This window comes from Nannospalax galili, unplaced genomic scaffold (genome assembly GCF_000622305.1).
Source record: "Nannospalax galili isolate Female #2095 unplaced genomic scaffold, S.galili_v1.0 scaffold491, whole genome shotgun sequence".
Classification (NCBI taxonomy): domain Eukaryota; kingdom Metazoa; phylum Chordata; class Mammalia; order Rodentia; family Spalacidae; genus Nannospalax; species Nannospalax galili.
The window spans coordinates 112,477-120,236 of NW_008329523.1; the positions used below are offsets into that span (position 1 = coordinate 112,477).

A 7,760-nucleotide genomic window follows, 5' to 3' on the forward strand; every position below is an offset into this window, starting at 1 on the left:
ATGGAAAAGAGATATTTAATTGTCTTTTTAAACTGGTTTATTTTGCTTAACACTGTGAACTTACTCTCATTTTCCTGCAAATGCCATAAATTTACATCTTGTGTCTTGTTGATGAGGTAATATAGTCTGATGTAGGAATCTCACAGTCTCACACTGGCATTTTGGGTTTACTGGGTGGTGTGTCTTACCCCCCCCCCCCAGCATGAGGTGTGAACCCAGGGCCTTGTGCATACTGGGCAGGCACTCTGAGCTATGTCCCCAGCCCTTCGTTTTTTTCTTTTGTTTTGTTGTTTTGAAGGGCAAGTTTTAAAAATATATCTATGTACAGAAAACTCAGCAGTGTACATTTAACCCACTTGGGTGGTAAAGTCCTTGGCCTTTGCCTTTTCCAGCTTTGCAATGCCAGCCACAGATTTTGGACCCAGGATATAACCTCCCCAGTGACAGTATCTGTCATTATAATTGGTCCTGATGGCTTCTACCAGCTTAACCAGAGTGCTTTTGTCTTCCGAATTGACCTCTGTGAAGGCCACAGTGGGTGGTGCATATCTTCCTGTGAACCAGCAGCCCCAGCCTGGCCTTCTCCTTGGTGATGCCATAGGGAACCCCCATCTCGCAACACAGGGCAAACAGGAAACATATTTGGATTTGGTCATTCACAATCATAGTACCTATTTGAAAAATTAAACATTTCACTCTGTGTATGTGTTTTAGTTTATTCAGTCCAGTGACAGTGCTTGGTGATCCATAAGGGTTTTCAGAACATTTTCAGTGATTTCATAGACTAGATTCTGGAGATTGCTCTGAATATATGGTAGAAACATAGTAGGAGTGGTTAGAACTTCGATGTCCATACAGGGTAGACTGTGATTCATTTCCATCTACTAGATTTCTGGAGCCAGCTCCCATTTAAACAGTCCTGGAATGCTAGTGTCAAATTTGGTTTTATGCAAGTCATGTGAGCCTTCTAAATAATGAATTAGCATATCCTGAAAGTGAATTTTTGAAGCATACATTTCTTTCATCATAAACAGTCTTGATTATTTACTTTTTCTTCCAACATTTTTAGATTTGACTATCAGATGCAAAGGACATCTAATTCATGTGTGAACTCCGAATTTCATTTATCACCCCATATGTACATCTAATTAGATGAGTATATTAGCCCTGGCTCTGCATTTCAGAGTCTATAGTTACAGACTTGACAGCCTTAGCTCATATCTCATTACTCTGAAAAGAGAAAAAATGGGAGACAAAGGGCTTAGAGTCTAGAAACAGACAAGCAAGTTTGGACCAGTCTCTGCTACCTTTGAATTTACTTGTGGGACATTGGACAAGTTAGTTAATCTCTATAAACCTCACTTACATATCTGTTAAAACATAGTAATACTCACCTTGTTAGAATATTGTGAAAATTAGAGACAGTGGTCTGAACTCGATGGTAAGATGTGAGGGAATAGCTGCATCAGTCAAAGTTCTTCAGAGAAATAGACCCAATAGTGGTGTGTGTGTGTGTGTGTGTGTGTGTGTGTGTGTGTGTGTGTGTCTGTCTGTCTGTCTGTCTGTCTATTAGGAAATTGGCAAATGTGATTTTTGGGAGCTTACAAGTCCAAAACAGTAGAGAAGACCAGCAGATTAGAAACCCAAATAGGATTCTCTGTAAGGTGTTCAGGGAGAATGCCTTCTTCCTTGAGAAAATGCAAGTTTGTTTTAATTTTAAAAAATATTTTATTTATTGTTATTATTTTATGTGTATGAGTATAGTATTGCCTGCCTGTATGTAAGTGCACCCATATTGTGAGTGCCCACAGAGGTCAGAAGAGGATGTTGGAGCCCCTAGAACTGGAGTTATGGATGGTTGTTAGCCACCACGTGGGTGCTGGGAACTGAACCCAGGTCTTCTGCAAGAGCTGCCAGTGCTCTTAACCAATGGGCCATCTCTTCAGTCCCTCAAGTTTGTTTTTAATACTTTCAACTGATTGGATGAGGCCATTAAGAAATATCTTTTACTTAAAGTCATCTGATTGTGATGTTGATCATACCTACAAAATACATTTATAATACTAGACTACTATTTGACAAACAACTGATTACTGTAGTCTAATCAAGTTGACACATGCAATACGATCAACGTAGTATGTGTTTCATAAGTAGTATTTATTTTAAACTATGCTATTTTCTATTGTGCTTGTTGTAATTTCTATTCAGTAACTGTTTATTAAGGGTCAGCCATGTACTGGGTACTTCTTTGCTATATATATATATATATATATATGTGTGTGTGTGTGTGTGTGTGTGTGTGTGTGTGTTAGTGTACAAGGAGAGGGGAAGATAAAGTTGCATGCTCTTTAGGAGTTAATATGTTTATTAATTTTGTTCAGTGACAATTTGATTTTTTCCCTTCTTTCTCTTATCTCCTTCTCATCCTATCAGCCCTCCCCCTCCCCCACCCAGTGCCTTTCCCAGATTCATGACTTAGAGTTTTGCTTGTGAGCCATTTATCACCCAGAGCCATCTGTCTATCAGATTGGAACTATCCATTGGAGCCCAGTGGGGTCGCCAGTACGCGCACAACTGAAGACAATGACTCTCTTTCTCCCTGAATCTGTCAGTAGCAAATAGTTAGACAGCGAGGGACTAGGGCCTGTGAGCCCCTCCTCCATGCCTGACTGTGAACAGGTTCATTCTTGTGCAGACCCAGTGCAGGCATCTGCAGATGCTGTGAGTTCATGATGGTATTGACTGTGTGTTGTCTAGAAGATGGCATTTCACAGCCCCTTCCCTAACTTCCACCTCTTGCATTCTTCACCCAGTCTTCTGAAATGTTCTCTGAGCCTTAGAGGGGATAATAGACATGTCCTGTTAGGGCTGGGCTCTCATCTGTCACCTGTTCTTAGCACTTGTGCAGTCATGTCAGTCTGCACTCACCACTGTTCCCTGGAAAGAAAAGCTTCTTTGATTAAAGCTGAGAGTGGCGACTGTCTGTGAGTATACATATAAATATTTAGAGGACAATTTGATGCTATGTCAATTTAACTGAACAGTATCAATAGTATTCAGTTCCCCTCTAGGGCCTATGACCAAGGAGTATTCTAATGAGGGAGAAAACATATCAAAGAGAAATTATAATATACTATAAATTTTAAGTGTATGACATTATCAAATATATGTGGGTGCTGCTCATACATATTTATATCTGTACTTATCGTTATAAAATTCTCTCTATCCACCTAGCCACCCACCCACCCTTCTATCAGTAGAGCCCATTTCTATCTTTGCCTCATATTGAAGGGAATACAAAAGTTACCTTGATGATCCTATTCTGGATAAGCTTTGGTTGACGTCATTGGGGGAAATGAATGTGTACCATGGTTATAGTGGCTAGGCAGCTGTGTCCTTTTAGGGAGGTGTTTCTAAAACTTTCCTCAGAAGCAGTGAATGAGAAATTTCCTGTATCAACTGAGACTGAAGCTCTGCTCCCCTGAAGGTTTTGCGATGTAACTTTGGATAATACATTCTACTAAATTATGGCTCATCCATATTGTAAAATATTAGGAAGCTGTGAAGTAACTTTAAAAGAATATTTGATATTCATGCAATTTGTTAGCTAAAGGAAAATAAATGTACAGTGATACTTGGTATAACCTTTCTAGGCATTGAAAAAGACTAGAAGAAAATGCAACAAATATTTCATAGCTATTTGGGGGCAGAAGGATTATAGTTGGTTTTGATTGACTCCTTTATATATTCCTGTATATTTTAAGTTTTCTAATATGACTGTGTGTTATTTTTAGATCAGGAAAAATGTCTATGTGTTTGAACAGCAACAGTTAAGTTTCTTAGACATCTCGTATTCATAAACAAAATATAGGTTTCTGTAACATTACGTGAGAAAGCTGCCTACATTTACAACTATCTTACTGTTGAATTCCTGCATTGTTGGTATTCTTAAATTCAGAAAAGGAAAGCCAGGCACCATGCATTTGTGTGAGCATTAGAAAAACTTTCTTTTTACATTAATTTATTGTGTGTGTGTGCTCACATGTATGTATATGGGCACACACATGTCATGGGCCACATGTAAAGGTCAGAGGACAATTTGCAGGAGTTGGTTCTCTCCTTTTACCATGTTAGTTCCTGGGCATTGAACTTAGGTTGGCCTACTTGTCAGCAAGTGCCTTTACCTGTTGAGCCGTCTCCCTAAGCTTTCTAAGCTGACAGAAATAACAGAGAGAGATGCTGCCTACAAATTCATCCTCAGCCCCCCAAGTGCTGTTGTGCATGCCTTTAATCCCAGCACTTGAGAGGCAAAGGAAGGGTGATTTCTGTTGAGTTTAAGGCTAGCCTGGTCTACATAGTGAATTCCAGACTTTCTATGGCTACATAGTGAGACCATGCCTGAGAGAGAGGGGTGGGGAGGAGGGAGGGAAGGAGGGAAGGAGTGAGGAGGGGAGGGATAGAAAAAGAGAGAAAGAGAGAGAGAGAGAGAGAGAGAGAGAGAGAGAAAGAGGAAACTTAGAGCTTATAGGAAAATGTATCCATTTTTCACGTTATAATGAAGGGATCTCTGGAGCATTAAAAGTTCATGTTTTCTAGTGAATTAAAAGAAAACATTTGCGCTCCAGGGAAAAGTGGTTGTGGATAGATAAGAATTTGTTAGGTAGATGCTTATGTCCTGCACCCCTGTCCTCTAGGTGTGAAGACTGGATGTGGCATGCCACCTAGCATTTTAAAATAATAGTTTCCAAGCATGGTTTCCTGGCCAGTGGCACCAGCATTAGCATCGCTAGGACACTGTTAGAAAGCAGATTCTGCTTGGCAGAGGGGAGGACTTTTGTGTTTGTTTGATAGGCCCTTGAAATAAAAATAAAGTGAGTCTCCTGAACCGGGGAGAAAAGTTCATCTCCCAGGTGATTTGAGGACCACTGTTCCCTAGAAGGGGTTCTAGCCTGCAGTTCAATGTCTGAACTTCTCTTTACTCCCTTTGAAAGTCTTTTCTTTAAGCTGATTATGGAGGGTGGGTAATTGATGTCTTATTCTGTTGCATCTTTGTAACATCTAGGTGACACTGAAAAGGAAACTAAAGCTTGGGGAACCCAAATGAATGTTCAAGTTAAGAAGTCATGGTTTGTATTTGACTAGTCCAGAGCTGGGTCAGAAATCAAATCAGCTTTTCAAATTCTCAGTTCAGAACTCCATCCATGGGAATAAATGTGTGTGCTTAGACTGCCCTGTCATCAAAACAACAAATTATAGAAATTAATCATGGATGCTTTTATTAATGTGTATTGTTTTTCTTTTAGTTATTCAAAAAATAATTTGTATTTCTAGCTTTTTCAAAAAATTATTTTGTGTGTGTGTGTGTGTGTGTGTGTGTGTGTGTGTGTGTGTGTATGAGTGTTTTGGCTGCATATGTATAAGTGCACCCGTGTCATGCAATGCCTGCGGAAGTCAGAAGACAGTGTTGGATCCCCTGGAACTGGAGTTATGCATGATTGTTAGCTGCCATGTGGGTGCTAGGAATCAAACCTGGGTCTTCTGTAAGAGCAGCCAGTGCTCTTAACTGCTAAGGCATCTCTCCAGCCCCTGTAGTTTCTACTTACTGCTGTTCACTCATTCATTCATTCATTCATTCATTCATTCACTTAGAGATAGGGTCTCACTATATAGCCCTGTTTGGCTTGAAACTCAGTATGTAAACTGGGTTGGCCTCCAGTTCACAGAGATTTGCCCGCCTCTGGCTCCTGAGTGCTGGGATTAAAGGTAGGTGCCACCATGCCTGTATCCTAGTGCTATTTATTTTGGTTCTAGTACTCTTTACTGGCAGAAATTTAGGGTTCTTGATTTGAGTCTAGGAAACTGAGTCCCTTTAGCAGCTACTTAAAAAATATATATAGTTTTAGTGATTCTTTGAAAATTTCATACAATGAATTTTGATTGTATTCAGACTAGCAGTTACTTTTTAACAGAGCCCTGTCTTACCTTCAGAAAGCCAAGACTAGTAAGTATTTTGAGATATTTATAGATTTTATTCTTATTTTCTTTTGAAAGTATGTTTATTTTCCATTATCTGTGAGTGAAGTGAACGTGAACCAAAAATTCAAGAATGTAGTGTTTGAAAAAAAAACAATACAAAACAGTTATGAGTTAGCACAGCACATTAAGTGGATGAAAAAATACTAAGATGCATGTCAATTATAACAAATAGATAAGCTGAGAGAGAAGAAACTCAGAATGTCCAGAAGTTGAAATAGTGGAAAAGCTATCAGCCAAGCAATCTATTAACTAAATGAATATACTTTCTTGCTCAAAATGCACATACAATTTATAGTATATAAGATCAAGACTTGTTTTTGGAAAAACAGACTTCAGCCACAGCAAAACAAAACTCTCTGGACTATGAAGCTACATTTTCTAAATTTAAAATGATTCTTTGTTTTGGAATTGAGTTGCTCTTTGAAGAATGCATTTGCTTGTCTATTGGATGACTGAAAGCCTTAATTCCTCACTGTCTGTTGGCTGGAGGTCTCCCTCAGTTCCTTGCCAAAAAACCTCCGTAAGGACAGCTTACAACATGGCAGTTGGTTCTGACTTCAAAGTAATCAGGTAAGAAAGAAAGAGTATCCAAGATGGAAGTCACTTTAGTTTTGTAAATCCAAAGTCATCACTTTGGTCATTCTGTATGTTAGAAGGACGTCCCGCCTACATTCACGGGGAGAGAATCATACAGCAGAAGTACTAGGGGCCCTTGTAGGCTCTGTCTAGCATTGTATGTATGTGTGGGCAAAATGTGATATGTACTTCATGTCAACAAAATAGAGGGACATGAGAGGCAGTGAAAACACAAGTTTGAGATGATAGGTTATACCGGTAGGAGTTTGTAAAAATGTGACAATGAGAAATAAATAGATGAAAATTAAAGAAACCATCAATATTAAATTCAGCCTATTTACCTTCATTTAGTGAAGTCTCCTTTGCAGCTACTGTATTTTTTAAAGTAGTTGTAGAAAATTACATTTAAAAAACGAAGAATAATGCAGGAAAGTTCACCTGTGTACATTTTTTCTTCTTGCTTGTGTTTTTTTTAAATGTATTTCATTTATCTTAAATGACAATATTGTGTTTTCCTCTCTTGGATATTAGCCAGGCGTGGTGGTGCATGCCTTTAATCCCAGCACTCAGGAGGCAGAGGCAGAGGGATCTCTTTGAGTTTGAGGCCAGCCTGCCCTATATAGTGAGTTCTAGGCCAGCTGGGGCTATTGGGAGACCCTGTCTCAAAAAAACAAAAAAAAAAAAAAAAAAAAAAAAAACCAACAAAACTATACTACATTAAATTGCTAAGGTCCAGCATTATCTTCATCATAAGCTATCATGCTAAATTCCTTTTCAGTTATTGTCACTGCATTTAATAAACAACATTTTGAATGTGTGGCAGAGTTAAGGAGTTAACTCCAAGAGGGTTGCTTAGTAAAATACCTTTGGGCTAGAATGGCAGGAGGCTCTCACTGGCCCAAGTCTGAAGAATCGAAGGGAAAGGGAAGGAATCATGCTAGTTACTGGAAATCAGGCATAGCTGAAGGCAGGAGAGGAGGCCCACTCCACTGGAGCAGGTACATGGCCACGACTGTGGCCAGCAAGGAGAATCCATGGGGAGAAAAGCCCAACTTTCCCTTCTCCTTCCTTCCTTTGGTCCAACTTATTGGGAAGCCAGAAGACAGGGAATGGGGCAAAAGAAAATTCATGAAAGAAGGATTATTTTT

The 7,760-nt window shown here is 39.3% G+C and overlaps 1 pseudogene; it reads right to left on the reverse strand.

Moving 5' to 3' along the window:
- Window positions 1-347: 347 nt before the first annotated feature.
- On the reverse strand, window positions 348-625 carry LOC103737995 (annotated as a pseudogene).
- Window positions 626-7,760: the final 7,135 nt, after the last annotated feature.